Source organism: Pteropus alecto, unplaced genomic scaffold (genome assembly GCF_000325575.1).
Source record: "Pteropus alecto unplaced genomic scaffold, ASM32557v1 scaffold213, whole genome shotgun sequence".
Taxonomy (NCBI): domain Eukaryota; kingdom Metazoa; phylum Chordata; class Mammalia; order Chiroptera; family Pteropodidae; genus Pteropus; species Pteropus alecto.
In genome coordinates this window covers 4,182,893-4,203,191 of record NW_006434829.1, presented here as the reverse complement: position 1 = coordinate 4,203,191, position 20,299 = coordinate 4,182,893, and the positions used below count along the sequence as shown (strand labels likewise).

At 55.9% G+C, this 20,299-nt stretch overlaps 1 protein-coding gene and 1 pseudogene across 7 annotated transcripts in view; both read right to left on the bottom strand.

Moving 5' to 3' along the window:
- Positions 1-20,299, bottom strand: part of PITPNM2 (phosphatidylinositol transfer protein membrane associated 2) — a 122,291-nt gene that overhangs the window by 93,044 nt on the left and 8,948 nt on the right. The window contains exon 1 of one of the 7 annotated variants that reach the window (XM_025045553.1): positions 16,808-16,825. The exons of the other annotated variants lie outside the window; for them this stretch is intronic. The gene's annotated coding sequence lies outside the window, so the exon portion shown is untranslated. Of the gene's footprint in view, positions 1-16,807; positions 16,826-20,299 lie in introns of those variants that run through there. 7 annotated transcript variants of the gene reach the window in all.
- Positions 17,366-17,481, bottom strand: LOC112478427 (annotated as a pseudogene).

Sequence of the window (20,299 nt, the reverse complement as noted above, 5' to 3'; positions counted from 1 at the left end):
GCAGGTGGCCTGGAGGGGCTGGGAGTCAGGGCTGGGTGCCCGCCACCCCCGCGGCTGAGACTCCTGGGCGGGCGAATGAAAACGCAGCAAAACACACAGCACAGCATCTCCTTTCTTAGCACCTGGGGCCACAGCGACGGAAAAGAAGGAGCACTCACGGGAGGAGCACTCACAGACGGAGCACTCACAGGAGGAGCACTCACAGATGGAGCACTCACACGAGGAGCACTCAGACGGAGCACTCACAGGAGGAACACTCACAGATGGAGCACTCACAGGAGGAGCACTCATGGGAGGAACACTCACGGAAGGAGCACTCAGACACAGCACTCACGGGAGGAGCACTCACAGGAGGAGCCCTCGCAGGAGGAGCACTCACAGAAGGAAGCGTGGAGACGCAGCAGGGCGATGCACCTGAGGCCCTGTCTGCCCTGCTGTTCTCTGGGGAACACTGGGGTGCCCAGAGGCGGGAAAGGACCCTCCCGCAGCCAGACCGCAAGGCAGGGCTGGGCCTGGCCCCGTCCCATGGGGTGGTCCCGGCCGAGTTTGGAAAGTCATGCCATGTCCTTTGGGGTCTGGACTTGGGGTCCGACCCTGGCACTGATGAGCCGTGTGACCGTGAGCCAGACACTTGGCCTCTCCAAGCCTTGGCTTCCTGGTGTGAAATGGGGCCATATGGCTCCTGCACAGGTCGTCATGTGCTCGGCGAAGCCAGCATGTGTGCAGCCCGCGGCCCAGGTGGACGGAGCGGAAACTGGGGGTGCTCATCTCCCAGCGCCCCCTCTTCGCCCTGTCAGGTGGGTTTCCCCGGGTCCCTCGCTAGATGCACCCTGTGCGCCCACAAAGCTCGAAGTAGCCGGTCAGTATCCGGAGAGACGTCTACGACAGGGCTTAGAGAGGAAACGACATCACCCCACCTGGTATCCCCACCAAAGGCCTTGCGTGACACGAGGGACAAGGCAAGGCCTGCGCCTGAGGCTGGGGACACGAAACGGAACAGGACAGCCAGGAGGCCCGGAAGGACCCAGCGCTCCGGCCCGTAAGCGAGGAAGAACACACGGGCACCGGCGATCCATCCTCCGGTCCCCGGCCCAGCGCTGACTCGGCAGAGGGCCTCGGTCACCCCGGGCCCGGACGCAGTTTCTGAGGTAGGGAGACGGTCACGTGAAAACACACATGTGGTTGCGTCCACGTCGCTGACCACGGCTCGTCACGCTCATCACGCTCAGCCCCTGCCCACCACGGAGGCCGGGGAGCCCCAAAGCTACTCCCGTCCGGTCCCGTCGTCGGGGGCTGGGGAGGCACCAGGGCGCCCTGGGTGGGGGGGAGCAACCAGGTGGGACTGTGTCTGGGTCTATGGCGACCCAGACCAAACATCAGTCCTTCCTACTTAGTGCAGAGCTGCCAGTGTTTGCAAGAAGCAGGATGGATTAAGAAAGGCCAAGCCCGCGTCCATCGGATAAAGTCAGATGTTTACGGAGGAAGGAGCCGGCAACGGAGCCCCTGTACCCCCAAACTCCAGAGCTGCGGGGCAGGCCTCGCCTGCGGTCTGCATCAGAAGGGTCCCCTCCATGTCCTGCTGCAGGAGGAAGGAGGTGGCTCGGCTTGCTAGGCACCCAGAAGGGTGTCAGGGCCCAGGACCCACGTGCCAGCATCCTGCAGGGAGAAGCCCAGTGGGGAGGAGGTCGGACACCTGGTCGCTCTAATTATTCGGCGCCAACCCAACTGGGAGACCAGAAATCCAGATGTGCCCAGAGGACAGGACGGGATGCCCAGCTGCAGGACCCTTGTCTGACAGAGGGACGCAGTCCGGGGTGCGTTTGTGGAGGCTGCAGCATGAGACACTTCCCAGGGCTCCCTGTGCTCTGGGTCAGGGAAGCAGAGCCCTCACCCCCAGCACACACGGCCAGCTTTCTTATCTCAGAAGTGCAGCTCAGAGCACTTTGGGACTGCAGGGCCTCAGGCTGCTTGGGGGAGGTTGGTAGAAGGGTTGGGGAAAGCTGCCCAGTAGAAGGAAGCATCCCAGTGCCCCAGGCAAAGTCAAGGTCAGCATCGTGGGGCTGTGATGCAAATGACTGGCTCTCATCCTCCCATCAAGCCCCTGCAGGTGGACAGTGTGTGGCTGGAGCCCACCTCCATCAGACGCCCAGAGGCCAGAGACGAGTACTCAGTACTCAACCAAACTGAAAAGGCAGAGACATGGATTTCCAGGGACCCCAGGAGCAATCAGCCCATGAGAGGACAGAAAATTCCCAGGCACCTCGAAGGCCGAAGGCCACCCCCACCCCCAACCTTGGGCTCCCACTGAGAGAGCTGTAGCCCACAACTGCAGCTCAACACACAGCCCTGTTTGTCTGACGCATCCCCAGGACCCGCATCTGAGCCCAGGGAGCAGTCTGCAGCCCAGGAGGCATCCCAGAGGGCCAGCCTGTGGGAGCCGGGATTGTTCCCGAGCAGCCCTCCTCCAGGGCCTGGCCAGGCCTGGGCTCTGCGGTACCAGCCTGAGGCTGCCAGAGGCTAGCGGTCTTGACAGAGCTAACGCAAGAGGAATCTCGCAGTGGACACAGAGTCAGAGTTGAGAGGAGGGAGACTCACTGGGGAGGTGAGAAGGAGGACGGCTCGGCAGGGGGAGGTGCGGCCGCTGGAGACCGGCTCCTCACACGCCCCCGCCCCGTGCAATCCCACGCTCCGGGGAGTCACGGCCAACTCCGAACACTCCCTGGGAGCAGACCCGCAGGGGGCTGAGGCCCCCCCTTGGCCCTGCACCTGTCCACAGCTGCACGTGCCCCCCACTTCACACGCTGGACCCCCAACGAACAAAGTGGCCTGGCGTCCCAGGGTCTAGCCCCCGGCTGGGCACACCAGCTCCCCCAGCTCCTCGCTCTGCGTTCCACCCAAACCCATAGCTCTCCACGCGGCGTGCATTCTGCCTCTGAGCTTTTGTCATGACCTCTCCAACCCTTCCGTGAGGTCCCTGTAAGTCTCCCCATTCTAAAGGTTAGGGATGCACCATGGTGACACCAGCCCATGGTGACCAGGAGTTTGCAGGCCGCCCCCCCCCCACCGCCCCGCCTGGGTGAGAAGGTCAACTGTGACTCACACCTGGCAGAACCGAGAACTGCGGGGACCAACCCCCCCCCCCCAGAGAAAAAATGTGCAAACATGTGTTCCTTACAGAGAAGTGCACTGTGGGGGAAATTATTTTACTGACAAAAGAGCATTTAAAATCCAAAAAGTGAATGCAGGGTCAGCTTAACGAGCTGAGGCAGCTGCTTGGGGAACAGAGCTGCGGCAGGAGGCAAAATATGGCTGGGATGAACTGGGAAGACGCCGCCAGGTGACCCCCTCCTTCCAGTGACCCCACACACAATGGGAGGGCAGATGAGCCCAGCCCCTTCCGCTGAAACACAACTCCGAGCTGAGATTTGTGGCATGCACGCGTGCACGGCCGAGCTTCCCTGCAGCTGCGGGATTTGTCGGGGGGGGAGGTGGTTCTGAAACTAAATAATGCATGTGTGTTGCTGTTTAGCAGAAACAAAAAAGAGACATTTTATTCCCTTACGTTTCCTCTCCCCCCAGTTTTACTGCCGTATAATTGACAAATAAAATTGTAATTCATTTAAAGTGTACGACGCGACGATTTGGTAGACGTATACATTGGGACGGCACAGGATTCGTCCCATCTAGTTAATTAACACATCCGTCATCTGACATATGTACCCTTTTGGGGGAGGGGGGTGAGAACACAAGTTCTACTGCCAGCAAATTTCACTGATACAGTACAATACAGTATTACGTGGTAGCGTCATCATATTATACATTAGATCCTCTCCTTGAAAGCTGTAAATCCAAATCTTCAATACGCTTCTTACGTGATTTGGAAAATTGGTGATGTGGCAGGGACGGGGACAAACAAACAAAAAAATAAAACCAACCTCGGGAGACATGGACGAGAGACGTCCCCATCGCTTTCCTGAAAATGTTTCGAATCCCTGAGCCTTTTTTTCCGGCCGCGGACGCGAATTAGCAAGTGGATCCGTTTCTCCGTGCAATTTCTATTAATAGGATATCAGTCTCTCCTTATCCTCACTAAATAAATGTCAAACAAACCCTTAAAGAATACCATTTGGATGGGGTGCCAAATTGCTGGCTTGCCCAGACGTCCGCATGTCTCAAGCTGGCCCTGGATGAAAGCATAAGCTCCAAACACGTGGGCAGTGCGGCTGAAGTTAAACATCACTGTTGTCTCCGTTCTCTGTTGACATGGAGACCATGGGACAGGTGGCGAAAGAACCAGCCAAGAGGGACGATGCGGATGGTCGCGGCACCGGAGCAATCCGGCCAGGTCGCTGGCCACAGGCCAGGGCTGCACGCCTGCGGCCCCATCTGGAGGCGTGGCTGCTCATTTTTTGCTTCTTAGGGACATAATTCACAGACCACAGAATTCGCCCTTTTGAAGTATACGGTTCAGAGGCATTTAGTCCATTCACAAAGTTGTGCAATCGTCACCGCTACCTAGTTCCATAACGTTTCTATCACCCCAAAGAGACACCCATCCCCATTGGCAGTCACGCCCACGCCCCCTCCCTCAGCCCCCACGAACACCGTCTGCAACGCCGTCTGCTTTCTGTCCTGGGCGTGTCCCTGTTCCGGACATTTCACACCAGTGGGCGCACATGACACGTGGCCCTGTGCATCCGGCCTCTCTCACTCAGCATCGCGGCTTCGAGGCTCGTCCACGTGGTCGCGGGTGTCGGGGCTTCGATCCTGCTCATGGCCGACTCATCGTCCAGTCTGGAGAGACTGCGTTCGCTTCTCCCTCGGCTGTTGATGGACGCTTGGTGCGTTCCCACGTTTTGGCTCTCACGAACAGCGCTGCTAACGAACACGCACGCCTGGGTTTTTGGGTGGACGTATGTTTTCAGTTCCTTCGGGTATATACCTGGGAGTTCCTAATTTTTTAATAAAATAATTTAAAACAAATGACACATCTGCGTTTTTGAAAAGATGAAAAGGGTGCAGGGCGAGAGTGAGCCTCTCTTATCCCTGTTCCCTGGCGCCTAATCCTCTCCCCTGCGGCCAATACCCGTTTCTGGTTAATTCCCCAGACGCAGCCCGAACGCAGACACCCGAACACAGACATCGTGCTTTATTCTAAAGTCAGCTGGCAGGGCGGAAGCCTGGCGACCAGAATCGGCCTGGGAATGCTTCGCGAAGAGCACAGGGCCCAGCCCGCTGCTGTGCGCGCCCCCAGGAAGTCCCTTTGGCGGAGAAGAGGGGACATGGTGGCTGAGAGCAGGGGTCTGGCTCTGCATCTCTCGGCTTTGCGGCCTCGAGCAGCTTAACCTGTGGCTTGACCTCCTCCCTGGGACTCAGGGCGCTGACAACCAGCACCTGCTTCACGGACTTGCCACGAGGAGCCCGGGAGCTAGCGAGACGGAGTGGAGCTGCGCGCCAGGCCTGGACACGGTAAGCGCTGTGCTGGCTGAGGCCGTGAGGGACTGCGGCCGCACCCCGGGCCTGACCCTCAGTCCCCCGTCTGCAAAATGGGGGCGGGTACCTCCCACACGCAGCTATAGTGGAGAACGCACGAGACCCCTGGGCGAGCCCAGCGAGCCAGCATTTCTGAGCAGCTCGCAGGAAGTCCAGCTGGCTGAGTTGCATCCCCACGTCCCCTGGGGCTGCTCCAGGCTCCTCCCCAAGGAGAGGCCAGGTCTCCCCGCTCTGCCTCCCACAGCCCGGAACTCTCCCAATGGAGCAGACGGGCCGAGTTCCCTGCACCTGCTCTCCCACAGGCACCTTGGACCCCCTACCTGGGGCCAGCCGGCTGGATTTCTCACTTCTTGTCCCTACCCCGCTTCTGGATCTTTCTCTCTGCTTTCTCAACAGACACTCTACTCTGGAGCACGGCTTCTCCCTCCGTGAAGCCTGTTAGAGGCAGCAAGAAACCCTTGGAGACCTTCGAAGTGGAGAGGCCTCCAGGGAGGAGGGGAACATTAGCAGGGCCATTAGGGAGCTGTCGGGAGCGTTTTTCCCCCCAGCTGGCAAATGGCAAAGCAGAGGCTGAAGAAGAAAGCCCAGGCCCGGGAGAGCAGAACGAGGAAGAGAAACGGAGCCATGCTTCCTTGAGCGTGCAAAAGTTCATGGAGGAAAACACCCAACACACACACACGCACACACACACGCACGCCTAACAAAAAGGAGAAATTCTTAGCCTGCAGCAGTTGGTAGCATTATGTAAAATCCTAAGCCCACAAAAATATCATTTGGATGATAAAAAGTTAAATTTAGCTAAGTACAGAGTGACTAATACTATGAGGGAGAGGCGGCTCCTGCAGTTGCCTGGAGCTGATACAGCTGGCTTTTAGAAACTTTTGACAAGTAACCAGGGCCTGGTGCTGCACAGAATAACAGATTATGTAATAAGAGGCACAGCCATTAGCCATACGAGACAGACAGCGAACAGGGCTGCCTCCCCAGGGGAGGGGACAGCTGGGGTCTGGCCGGAGCTTCCCCAGCAGAACCTCGCCTCCGAAAGCCAGGGCCATGGGAACCTGGGTGTTCCAGGGCGCAGCCAGGCCTCACATGGGTGTGCAGGAGGGGGTCCGCTCGGCCTCTTCTGCAAAGAACTTTTCTCAGAGTGGTTGAGAGAGACAGTTACTTTGATGGCCCCCCAGTGAGCCAAGGCCTTCTGGCATCCCCTCCCGTTAAAGCCAGTCTGGCCCTGCGACCTGTTTTAACCAACAGAATGGTGTGAAAACAATGCTGTGCCCGGTTCGGACCCACGCCTTAGCACGGCTGATTCAGACAGACGGCCCCATAGCCATGTCACAGCAGCAAAAGGCAGAGACAGCCCTCGTGTCCATCGACAGGAGAGCGCGGTCGAGCTCTACAAAGGAATATGAGGCGGCCCTAAAAAGGTGAAAAATTCTGTCACATGGATGAACCCTGAGGGCCATTAGGCTAAGTGAAATAAGCCAGACACGAAAGGACAGACACTGTATGACTGTTTATCTGAGGGACCCAGATGAGTCAAATTCATAGAGACAGGAAGTAGAATGGTGGGGGCTGGGGGCAGGTGGCCGGGAGCTGGCATTTAATGGGGCGCAGAGTTTCAGTTCAACTAGACGAATAGAGTCTGGTGGTGAATGTTGGTGATGGTTTGCACGACCATGTGAGCGTGCTGGACGCCACTGAGCTGTGCGCTTATAAAGGGTCACAGTAGTACCATTTACGTTATGCGTACTTTTACTACACTAAAAATATTAAATTTTAAAAAAAGACAGTGATGGAGGGGGCTCCCGGAATGCTTCTGTGTTTTCCTGCCATGGAAGGACCCAACACCCCGGGGGTCACGGAGCCGTCAGAAGCCCGAGGGGAACCGATGCCCAGCCAGCAGCCCCCACTGACACAGCCAAGGGCTGGCCCCGGATGCCGGCCACGGGAGTGGGGACACTTTGGAAATGCATCTCTCCTCTTCGGTCAGGCTGCCTCCACCGAGCCCTGCCCAGATTGCCGCATCGTGGGCAAATAAATAAAAGGGTGTCTTAAGCCGCTACGTTTGGGGCTACCTGGTTGCGGTGACAGGTAACTGAATTTCTAAGGGGTTTGGGGGGAATCCCTTTCACACTCTCACATGCGAGTCGCTAAGGGAAGTCAGTGCCCGAGCGAGGCTGGGGAAGAGACTCATTTTCCGCTCCCTAAATCCCAGTGGAACGAATGCGGAAATCAAGCCTCGTGCTGAGTTTCGAACAGCTGCCGTGAGGCTGGGGGACTTCGATGATCCGACAGAGCAGCCAGGCCACCAGCTGACGGACTCGAGCTGTCACTCGACTCTCCATCATCCCATCCAGAGCGGAGATCCGTAGACGGTGGGCAGATATCGGTGGGGGTCCCTATGTGCAGCGAGGTGGGGCTGAGACCAGGGCCCAGCTGGCTGACTCTGGGCAACTCAGTTCCCACTCTAGGCCTCAGTTTCCCCGTCTGTACAGTGAGGAAGTCGATCTCAGAACGAAACGAAACAAAACAAAACCCTCTCCATTCAGCTCCAGCATTCTGCAGGCCTGCAGTTTTGGCAGAGGGGACCAGTGACACGGAATCCACAACACTGAACCGCGTCCAGACGACTGGCACGCAGATCCACAAGGCCGGCTCGGAGCCCCCCTCCCGCCTCTCGTGGATTCGTTCATTCATTCCATGACATGTCCCCGGGGCGGTCTGGCTTGGTCCAGTTTCCTCTGCCTAAATTGCATTTTAGCCCCTGGATTCAAGTGGGGCTGTGTGACTAGCTCTCTGAGTAGAGGGACGTACATGCCTTCCAGGCCTGGCCCCCCAAATGGCCCCTGTGATGCTTCGTGGCTGGGATTCAGTGGAGGACCCCAAGGGAGCCCCAGGGGATGGCAGATACAACAGGAAAGGATCCTGAACCCCCCGATTCACACTGCACAGAGTCACCCCCAGAGCATCCAATTCAGCTATGACAAGAGTGAGAACAAGCCCTTACTGTGATAAGCCACTGAGATTAAGGGATTGTTTGTTGCAGTAGCTAGTAGCAGCTAGCATTACTTACCTTAACTAATACAGTCACCAAACTGTCACTACACGTCATATGTGGGAGAGATAAATGGGAAAATCAGGCCTAAGGCCTAATCTTGGCCCTCTGGGCACCGGAAGTCTAGTTGATAATTCAGGGAGATTGGACCAGCTCTGCACCCTGCAATCGCACACTAAGCCCAGGAGCTTCTTCATATTATTCATACCACCTGCTTCCAAAAACCTTACGACATAGGTTCACCTCCCAAAAATAACTAGATGAATCAAGAGAAGAAACCACAAAGGAAGGAAAGAACCTACACCGATACCCGTAACTGAGGACGATCCACAAGCAAATGAGTAAAAAAAAAAAAAAAAAAAATCTTAGCCATGTGCTTCCTGGTAGGCAAAGCAAAAAGGGAAACATGCTTGGCCACAGAGCTCTCGCCAATGGTGAGAAACATCACATCGGCTCATGATGAGAAACGATCTTTGTCTTTGCTAAGAGCGCAAAGGGAATGCTCCCCAGTCGCCGTGTCTGAGCAGGAGGCAGCTGGAGGAACCCCAGGCTTGCCCTGGGGGCTGCTCCCTCCGTGGGGCAGAGCCAGCTTTGCAGCCCTGCCCGCGGCCGGACGGGCTCTTGAGTAATTCTTCAGAGTAATTCTTCATGCTGCTGATGCCAACACGGCAGCGCCATGATAATGACGGGAAATATTTACACACTGCACCATTGACGGGTTGTTTAGACCATCTGGCTACTAGATGCAGCAAGGATTGTGGAACACATGGCCCGTCCACGAGCACTGTGCCTTAGCACTGACGGGGGACAGCTCAGGGGTTCAGGCAGCATCCCCGTCACACTCCCGACTGTGGGACCCCGGCCTGTGCCCCCTGCCAGCCTCGGGCAGCCGCGGGTCGGGAGCAGAGCTCTCGTGTGCCCGCCTCTGCTCTGCCCGGTCTGGGCCTTTATCAAGGATCTCTTTAGGACACGAGCGTTCCAAACGTGACCTCACTTGGCAAGACAGCTCCGACTCCCCGGCCACCTGGGGACCTCTCCGGTGATCGTGTGGGACGGCCTGGAAGTCCCAGGGGCAAATTCAGCACAGTCCGCAGGAGTCTGAAGCCACTTCTGCGTAGGCTTTGCCACGCTCCGGAGGAGGCAGGGACGAGGATGCGGTATTACAGCTCCCAACAGGTGGACGATGGTGACCTAACCGTGCCTCAGTGAGAATTTCTTCTTCCTTCTGTCTGCATGGCTTGGCTGAGCTCCGATACCAGGCTGAAAACGGAGATTTTTTTTTTTTCTGGGTTGACGTTAAATTTTTTCCTTTTCCTTTTTTTTTTTTTTAAATTTGGGGTGTTGGGCAAATTGTTTTATAGTTATTTTCTTAACTTCCGTAAACGCAAAAAAGTTCCATTTGGAGCCTGTTCAAAAGTAGCAGTTTTCTTTAAATGAGAAGCCCACGCCTGCTGCCCTGTGACTGTGGCGAGTCATGTCACCTTCTTGACAACTGTGAGTCAAACGGAAACTTTTCACACACGTTTGCTTGGCCCTTGACGCTCTGACGAGGGCCTTCGGCGGGGTGTGCCCGTACGGGAGGCCGGTCGTGTTTCCATCAACTGTGAACCACAGATATGAGTTCCCTTTGTAACAGGCAGCCTCTAAGATGTGAAGTGCCCCAGACAGACTGTCCTATGCCTGGGCAGCACACGGATCGGGTTCCGGTGCGGGCTGTCTACCTCGCCTTCTGGAATCTGTGTTTTGCCAAGGAAACGAGAGGGATGAGGCCATGTGGCTCAAAGTGACTTCCTGCCCCAATGGCCATGAGCTCAGGGGTCTCTGTGGACTGGGAATAAGGTTCTTTCCTAGGACTGGTGCTTCTCTGTCTGCAAGCACAATGAGGACCACAGAGTCTACACGTGGAGGGAGGACCATGAAGCGAGTCAGAGGCCACCCTGGCTGTGTGACAGTGGGCACATCCACACCCTCTAAAAGCACTGAGACAGCGGCCTGAGCTGCCTGCCAAGGATTACGGTTTGGGAAGACAATTTTCACTGGCCGCATACCCAGAACCTCGGGGAGGCCAGGTGGCCATGCAGAGGCCTAGGTGACATCTCTGCACCTGCTGAGCTGTCCGCTCTGAGCCAAGTCATTTCAAACAGACATCTGCTCCCTTTACCTGCTTCTAGATGGGGCTGGGCGGATGGTCTTTTTGCAAAAGTTACCTGACCCCTGGGGATGTAGGAATATGGTGACAAAACACTGCTCCCAGGTCACCGCTCATTGCGCTCATGTCAGGCTCAGAAAACACCCCGCGGCAGGCCAAGGACAGGCATGGCGCTTAAACGCGGAGAAATGAGACGGCCGGGTGGGCCCGGGGCTCGGGACGTGGGTTAGCCCCAGGCCTCCTGGGACAGGGACCGGTTCTTTTTGGGGACCACAGAGCCCCTGCAGGCCCAGCCCAAGCTCCTTCTTATCTCCAGCCCTTAACGTCTCGCACACCCCAAGGAGCAGGTCAAGGCCGGCACCACCAGGCCCTTGCAGGCTCAAGGCGAAAGGGGAATGGAGCGAGCTGTTCAAAAAGCCCTGCTTTTTCTCTTTTTAGTCCTAGATTAGGTCTTTCCCATTTCTTGGTGTCCCTTCGTTCGTGACAGGACGGCTACAGTGAATTGTTAGCTTTTCTACGCAGTGTGGTTAAGTATACGTCACATAACATTTTACTGTCGTGGCCAATTTCAAATGCACAGGTTAGTGGCATTAGAGACACTCATAGTGCTGTGCGGCCATCACCAGCAGCCACCTCCACAACCTTTCACCTTCCCCAACGAAACCCCGTGCCCCTTACACACTAAACCACCCCCCAACCATACCCACCCCCCAGGCCCCGGTGACGCCTGTGAACGGCAGTGCCTTAAAAATAATGCCCTTACTTGGCAAACTAATTTTGTAACTTTACAAGTCCTGCTGTGATTTTAAAGGTTCCGGTGCTTCTCAAACACTTGGTGAAGGACGAGCTGACCGAGAGAGGGGACGAGGCAGCCGCTGCCCCCCACCCTGACTGGGAGGGAACCTTCCAGGCCACCACCTCTGGAAGGTTCTTACCTGGCTGTGCCAGGAACCCTGCAGGAGCTGCCCTTTGTGGTAGGCACTCACACAGTTTTCTCCAGATTTTCATTTTACTTAAAAGCTCTTCCTTGCCTGGGGTTTTGAGGTTAAAAACCACCGCCTCGCACTCTCGTCGTAAGTGGGGGTGTAAACCGGCAGACGCACATGGAGATCAGTTTGGCAACGGCTATCGAAAGGCTATCGAAAATAAAAGGAAAACACCCCATGACCCAGCCATTCTGCTTCTGGGAATTATCCCATGGAGATGAGTGCATTTGCACGGAAACCTACGAACCAGCACACTCACTCCGGCACCGCTGCCTTCCAATTTCCTGCTATTAAAATCCAAACCTCCATGCAGAGGGAACCGGTTTAACAAATGACGGAGCAGCCAAATGCTAAGCCCATCATCAGAGACCCAGCCACCCAAATGGGCCGACAGAGGGCCGGCCGCCTCCAGGATTCCTGAATCGTTAAGTCAAATAAGCAGGTGCACAATGGTTGGCAGCCATTCATGTGTTGTTGTTTTTTTTTCCAAAAAGTAATACATATTCATATATGCGGAAAACCTCCCTGAAAGAGCACAGACACACAAAAACTAGCAACCTGCAACAGAGGGGGGCGGGGGGAGGCCGCAGGCTACTGTAACTGTCTGCAGGGCGGAGCCTGAACACGAGGGTCCTAAGAAATCCTTACCTGTCGACTCTTTGTAATTTGGTGCCCAGTATAATGTGCTCCTCATCGAAACAATGTTTTTCATATCAAATAGGATCTTTATTATCTATTTTATTACTGTGTTGCTGAATGGTCACCTAGGAGCCTGTAAGTTCCATAAATCAAGGACTGTATCTATCTTTCTTTCTTTCTTTATTTGCTTGTTTATTTATTTATGTATTTGTATCTATCTTTAAAACTTTGCCAATGTCAGGTGTAATATCACATATAACTTTCTGGGTGTTTTGGTTTGTTTTTTTTTTAAGCAAATGGAAGAATGAGTGAGCAAATGAAGTGAATGAATAGTGAAGAACAGCATTTGAAAAATAACGTTCTTTGAGTTCTACAATGCCGTGAGTCTTGAGTCGTCGGGGAAAACAAGCGGAAACAGAAGCTGATCGATCGTCGAGCTCTAGATAGAAAAAGTGAACTCAGTAACACACGAGGAAGATGCGTGCCACGAAAGGTAATGATAAGTCAATGCCAAAAGTTTAACTAAAGTTTCTAAAATTTAAATGTTAATAACTAACGTTTCTTTCGGAATAGCAGAAAGCGAAGGAAATAATAGGCAGTCCAAACAACTCTAAGATATTTTTAATGTATCTGCCGCCTTACAGTCTACCTTTTAACTTTGTGAACTACAGATTCCTAAAGAACGCTAAAGTTCAGAAAGCCATTGCACTCCAGCGAGTCACTACCATTTTTAAGAGCTCTCCGGGGATCTTAAAAATCATCCCAACTTGGGAACTGAAGCCTATGAGGCCCTAATTCTTCCCCTGTCGACCTCCAGACCCAGCTGGAAGGCCAGCAGTGACCTTGACCATTTAGAAGCGGGCGGAGCAGCAGAGCGAGGCCACTGGGCATCAAGGAAAAAGCTGTCACAAAGCCCAAGGTCTTCGGCCTTCAGAAAGTTACAGAGCGTTCCCCCTGCCGGGTGGTCACACAAACAACTATGGTTAAAACGAGGCAAATAATAATAATAACGGTAGCAAAGCCACCCTGAGGACGGAGAAGGAAAAGAAACGAAAGGCAGGCTACTGAAAAAGGAATTCTGGGGAACCACAGTCTGGCCGACGCACCCCATCCAGCTCTCCCGAGGCCTCCCGGGACGGCTCTGTTGGTGACATCACGACTCCGTCTGCAGCTCGCAGCCCCAGGCAGCTGAACGACTCCGCGATTTCTAAAAGTCTGAATTACATCTAGTGTTCACTGTTTATTGAAAGAGACGCCTTCGAGAAAGGTCAGGACACTTACTAAAGGAAGGCGAAGGGCTGGTTCACGAGGTTTGCTCACACGGGGACGGGGACGTGGCTGGAGCTCATGACGTACTTCCGACCACCGGACTGTTCTCACCGGAATCCAATTCCCACTCGACACGGCGGCCTCGGAGATGCCAGAGCAGGGACCCGCGACAGAGCCAAGGGTAATGCCGAGAGCCCGTCTCGGACAGTGCGCTGAGGTCCATCCCTCTTCAAACTGCACCCATCGTCAGGGCTTGGTGCTAAGCTTAAAATAACGGCCACCCGGCCTTGGTGATGGCAGCCGAGTGGTGCACAGGTATGTCCGAGGCCTTCTCAGAGGTTCCTCAGACACACCTGTGAGGAAGGCATTGCGTGGCGAGAAACAGCTTTGTCCTGACCTTGGAGGAGTTCTGGAACGATCTGCAGATGTGACACCATCGTCCCTGCCTTTCCCAGGATTTGGGGGGCCAGGGAGGCAGAGAGGCTGGCGGCTGCTTAAGACTGTTGGGTGTTACTCTCCTTCCTGACCAGGAAGCAAGGCCGCCGGTTTGTCGGCACCCGAGCAAACAGGGGGTGCTCCCCATCTCCGCGAGCCGCCGGTCACCCCAGCGCACAGAAAAGCGTGGCCGTTGCACACTTATTTTGCAACTCGGCCACCATGCTATCTTATCACTTCTAATTAGTTTTCAGCGTGTCTGCTTTGAAAACCTAAGACGAAGGCCGCACCCATTTCGAAACACTAACTTGGCGCCCTCCTTCCTAAGAGCCCTGCCCCACGTCTTTCCTGGCCCATTTCCTGGCTCCATCTAGGGCAGTGACGAATAGCGACGAGGGAGAGTGTGCTCGTCTTGCAACCGGCATGAAAGGTGCTGCCTCTTGGAGCGGCACCTGCTAGACGCTGTCTGGCCCCGTAACCCCTTTACGACCCATCCCCAGAAGCATTCTGGGCTCCTCAAACACTTTGAAAGAGGCTGCTACCGCGTTTCACTATTAAAACGGGAGTAAGTCGCTGCCGATCGGAGACGCTCGTCATCGCTGCTGAAATCTGAGCCTACGCCCCCCATCTCTGTCTTCACGAGTAATGGATGTTGACGTCTGTCAGATGCTTCGCTGGCATCTGTTAAAAGCATCTATGCTTTTTTTTTCTCCTCTCTATTTTTCTTTTAGTAGATCTCCTAGTATTTACACCTCTGCTCGTGTTTCTGAGGCTGGTCCCCACCTAGTGTCGTGAGCCTCGTGCTGGGTGCCACACTGGGGCAGCACAGAGGGAGACACTGACCAAATAGCTCCAGAAACAGAGGGAAAAGGACCACGGAGAAAATGGCACACATGCGCACGCATACGTGCACACACACACACACACACACACACACACACACACAAGCGCATTCCACCTGAACGGCAGGCTAGTTAGTATTTGTGAATTCATGTCACGCAAAAGGCACAGGAGGACTCAAGGAACCACACGAGTCAGATAAATCACAGATGGCTTCCTGCAGGAGTTGGCAGAGGACCGAAGGACAGGCTGGGAGCGGGGGCATCTGGATTTGAGTACTGCTCCACATGGGGCCCAAGGGTACACTGTCCCGGCCCATCATCTTCTCGGCGGTAAAACAGAAATAATCGTAGAGCACTGATTCAGCTTCTTGCGTTCACAGATGGAGGCTGAGATTCAGAGAGGAGAGCTGACTTGCCCAAGGTCACCGAGCCACTCCTGTCACCCTTCTTGGTGCCAGAAGGAGGGGGAGAGAAACGAAGAGAGCTCTGAGGTGCTGGGTGGAAGGAAGTGGGGGACACACCGTGTGTGGTAACTTCCCTGTAACGAACATCGTGTGGCTGAGTCACGAGGTGGCCAGAGTGCGGGGTGCAGGGTGTAGAGGCCAGGGGCCGGGGGGCTGGCCAGGAAGAGGGGATGCACCTGTAGCCGCCTCTGGCCTCCCGTATCCACATGCCTGAGCAGACACACAGGGATGGCTTTTCATAGTCATTCATTCATTCATTCATTCACTCACTCGCTCATCAAATACAGAGACTGTCGTGGATTGAAGGGTACACCCCCGAAATTCATGTCCTTCTGGGACCTCATTTGGAAACAGGGTCTTTGCAGATGTGCTTAGTTAGGCTGAGGTCATGCTGGGGAGAAGGTGGGCCCTGGACTTCATGACCGGTGTCCTTCAGAAGAGGAGGGAGACGCACGGACACTCGCAGAGGGAAGACCACACGCGAAGACGGAGCCAGGGATGCAGCGATGTGTCCACGAGTTCACAAACGGCCACCACCGGAGCTGGGAGAGGACAGTCTCCCTCGGCACCTCCAGGGGAAGCCAGCCCTGCCCACAGGTGGACTTCCGGCCCCCGGAACTGCGAGGGAGGAAGACGCGGCCCCAGGAAACCAGTGAGAAAGCAGGAAGCTGCGAGGGGAGGGGACACTGGGTTCCATCCATTTGGAACCCCTCAAATATCGCATGGCACCCAGCCCAGCCCCAGTCACGTGCTCCTCCTCCTAGCCAGCCAGCCAGCCACGCCCTCCTGCACTCCCAGGACATCTGGGAGCCTGGTACCCCTTGCTGGAGGGGACCAAGGATCCCAGCGCTTCCCACAGGCCAGACACAAGACAGTCCAAGTGCTTACGAAGCCCCGTGAGGCACCAGGCACCGTGCCGGGCACCATTGGTGTCCCTTAAACCAAACAGGAAGGAGCTCGGAGAGAGAGCATGACCTGCGAGTCCCCACGGCAGCTCCATGGCCCGGGCTGCCTGCATGGGCCTCAGCCACAGGGGCCACCCTCTCCACCCCTGGGGCACAGCACCCCGAGCCATCTCCCCCTCGTCTCGCAGCTACGGACGCCGGGGCCCAGGGCGATGGCATCTGCTCTCTGAAGAGCTATTTGTCTTTCCACTGGTCGATAGCAAGTGAGCACCATAAAAGGCCATGACCGAGGTCAGGGGCACAGCACTCCACAGAGACAGCTGTCATTCACACACGACCACCAGACCCCGCTGTCAATGGCTGGGAATGCCCGCCCCAGGAGCACGAGGACTGAGGACTGGTGCAGGCTGGTGGCTGAGCTGGTGGCCTCGGCCAGCTGCAGGTGCGGCGACCTGTCCCAAAGTCCGGGGCCAGCAAGGTGCTCCACAAGAGCAGAGGCAACGTGTGACCAGCCCAAGACCCACTCGGGGTGCCAAGGCAGGCCGGGGATTGTGGGGCATTTTTTACCACTGGAATCACGTTGAAGTGTCCAATCCGGTGGCAGTAAGATCCTCACAGCGCTGTGTAACCATCGCTGCTACTTCCAGGTTTTCATCGTCCCACACGGAAGCCCCGCAGCCCAGCCCCCGGCCCCCACCATCCTCCTCCTGTCTCGGTGGATCTGCCTGTCTCAGGCACCTCACGTGAGTGGAGTCACTACTGTCCCTTACGACTGGCTTCGTTCACTCGGCACCACGTTGCCGAGGTTCCTCCATGCTGTGGCCTGTGTCGGAATCTCCTTCCTTTTTACGGCCCGGTGGTGTTCTGCTGTGAGGACAGACCACATTGGTTTGCTGACTCATCTGCTGGTAACTCTGCGTTTAACCATTTGCAGACCCGCCGGACTCTACCAATGCCCTTATGTCCTCTGCCTCAAAGCCCTCCTGTCCGTTGGGTTCATTTTATTTTCTACTTAACCTTTTTTTTATTTTTAATTTTTATTTTAGGCGAGGCAACCCTTGGTTGACCTCACAGACTGCAAGGACCTTGTCAGCTTACAATCCCTTATTTTTTATTTATTTTTTACGCCTCCAGCACCTGGTCTTCCTGGGTGGTCCCCCATCCAAGTACTCACCAGGCCCGACCCTGCTTAGCTTCCGAGATCAGACACCGGGCGTGCTCAGGGTGGCGTGGCCGTAGACTGCACCGTTTTTGCGTTCCTGCCATCGATGTGCAAGGGTTCCAGTTTCTCCCCAGCCTCGGCAACACTTGCCATTTTCCATTCTGGGGATAATAGCCAAGCCTGAGCTTTTAAAGGGCCGGAAGGGGCAAGTGCCACAGGAGACGGCCGACCCCTGGCGTCTGTCCCTTGTCGCCTGCGTTCTGTACGGAGCCACGGAGAGGACGCTGTTCGTAGGGCCATGAGAATTCTGTTCCAGTCCCAGTGTGGGGCTCACGGCTGTGCCTCTCTGGACAAATACTTCGACCTTTCGGAGCCTCAGTTACGCCCACCGTAGGGACGGAGCTAACGTGCCACGTGTCAGTTCCCGCTGGAGGCGCGACGCTGACTCCACCGTAGGACGGAAGGGAAAAGATTTTCATAAACTCCGCAGGGCGACGCACAGGTGGTGGGAAGGGAGGGCGGTTTCAACCTCCTTCGGTGTATCTTTTACGAAGGTGGAGAGAAAGGACTAGAATACTTTTCCCGCCAACCTCCTCTTTCTCCGCCTTCAAACGGAGAAGCCCAAATACAGGAAAAAGCAGCGAGACAAGGAGGGGAACCGTCTCCAGACCCCCGGGGACGGCGTCTGTCATCGGAACAACGGCTGGATGGACGCAGGCGCGTGCACGCACACAGCGCTGGGGCCTCTCTGTAGCCCGAAGACTGCCCAGGTCACCTGACACCGGATGCAGAGGCAGGTAGGGCAGGAATTAATTATCATCCCAACTCGTCAGGTAAGGAAGTCCCAGGGAAGGGAAGCGGCCCTGCCCAAGGTCATAGGGCACGTCTCTGTCTCTCTGCCTTGCGTACACACACGCACACGCGCGCACACACACACACACACGCACACACATGCACACACACACGCACACACACGCATGCACCGACAGGTCTCCACAGAGAAGGGGAACCACTGGAAAAGCCTGGAGCTTGGGGGGCCCCAGCCCAGTATCTCCAGAGTGACAGAAACACTGAAGCTATGGGGCTAAAAATAAAACCTCCACCTCCTGAAAGCCCCGTCTGTTCCACTCCAGCTGCACGGGGCCCCGCAAAGTTCAGCGGCCCAAGGGGCGAAGAGAAGCCCCGGAGCCAGGAGAAGGGGGGACAGCACGCCTGGGACACAGGTGACGTCACGTGAACCACCTTCCGTCTCCCCAGAGCGTCCGTGAGACCGTCGCCCACGGGGCCCTGGACGGATGGGCTGGTTCCCTGCGGGCAAGTGCCAGCCAGCACAAAGCACCCTGCCCTAGGGGCACAAATGTCCCTTCACAGGGGAGCTCCTTCCTGAGGCCTCCCGAGGCCCCTCTTCGGCCTTGAGAGGAGGAAGCGTTCCTTCCCCAAGGGTCCCAGAGGACGAGGCTCCTGTTTAAAAAAACACGTACACACACACTTTACATAATGCTTAGATTCCCAGGCGGGCTCTCGAAAGCCTGCTCCACTCCTGAATGGGTCCCCGTAGGGCAAGCTGTCTGAAACGGCAGTTGAGCCCGGCGCTTCGGAGCCGGAATACCTGCACTTGAAGCTATTAGCCGTGTCCCTCGGGAGAGTGACTTTTCGCCTTTGGGTCTCGGTTTTCTCATCCGTGCGACAGGGTAACTGCAGGGGGCAGGTGAGGACCTGACACACAGGCCCCAAGAACTCAGTCACTCTCAGCCTGTCTTCCGAGTTAATCTGTAACCTCTGGCAGGGGCTGCAACCTACATTCCTAGTATGATTTAACTATATTGCAGCTGATTTTAAAAGGACAGAAAATGCGACCCAAAAGCCTGATGGGTGCTACATCAGTCAGCTAGCCACCCAGCCCCGAGTTAATCATTAAGCCCCTTAACTGGCGGGTACGGAATGTCTCCCACGGCTTCCCAAGCACCACCGCGCATGGAACTGGCCCGACCCGGGAAAGCTTCTCCCAGATCAGCTCACAGCTCTCGTGCGCATCGAAAGGTCCTCGGCCTCGTGAAGGCAAGTGACACCTGGCGAATTCCAGGCTGACTTGTGGCTCTGACTCAGCCACCCATGTCATCCTCCTGGCTGCGATTTCCTGGAGCACCAAGGAAGGGACCTGGCCAGGGACAGTGTTTCAGGAGGCCCTGTGTCCTGGTGCTGCGGGCTGGGAGTCAGTGAGCACTCATAAGGCCACCCAGAGGCAGGACACACCCACCGCCCTCTCCCAGCGCTGGCTCTGGAACCTCTGGGTCGGGGGAAAACTCCTGGCAAGGGGAAGTCACAAGGAAGCTCCAGGTGGGAGGAAGGCCAGGTGCCACCAACGCTCACACCTGTGCCAATACACGCTGGGCGACTGACAGTTCACGTAACCACCCTCCTACCCAGCCTTCGCTGCACCCACACGCCATCCCCAGAGGCGAGCGTCGCTGCCCCCGTTGGATGCAGAAACCAAGGCGCAGAGAGAAATCCAGGGCCTCTCAGCTCAGAGACGGCACCGCTCACGCCTCCGGACCCCTGGGCCCTCTCAGCCCAGTTGGCTGTCATCGTCCCCGACCCAGACGCAAGCCAAAGTCCACGTCTCGCCGGCCCGGAAACAACCCAAATGCCCATCGACAGATGAACAGATAAACAAAGTGTGTGTATACATACAGTGGAGTATTATTACTCAGCCTTAAACAGTTAGGAAATCTGACATATGCTGCAACTTGGATGAATCTTGAGGACATTATGCTCAATGAAATAAGCCAGTCCCAGAAAGGACACGTGCTGTGTGACTCCACTTACACGAGGGACCCGGAGGAGTCGGATTCAGAGAGACGGAAAGTGACATGGGGGTGGCGAAAGGGGGGAGGAGG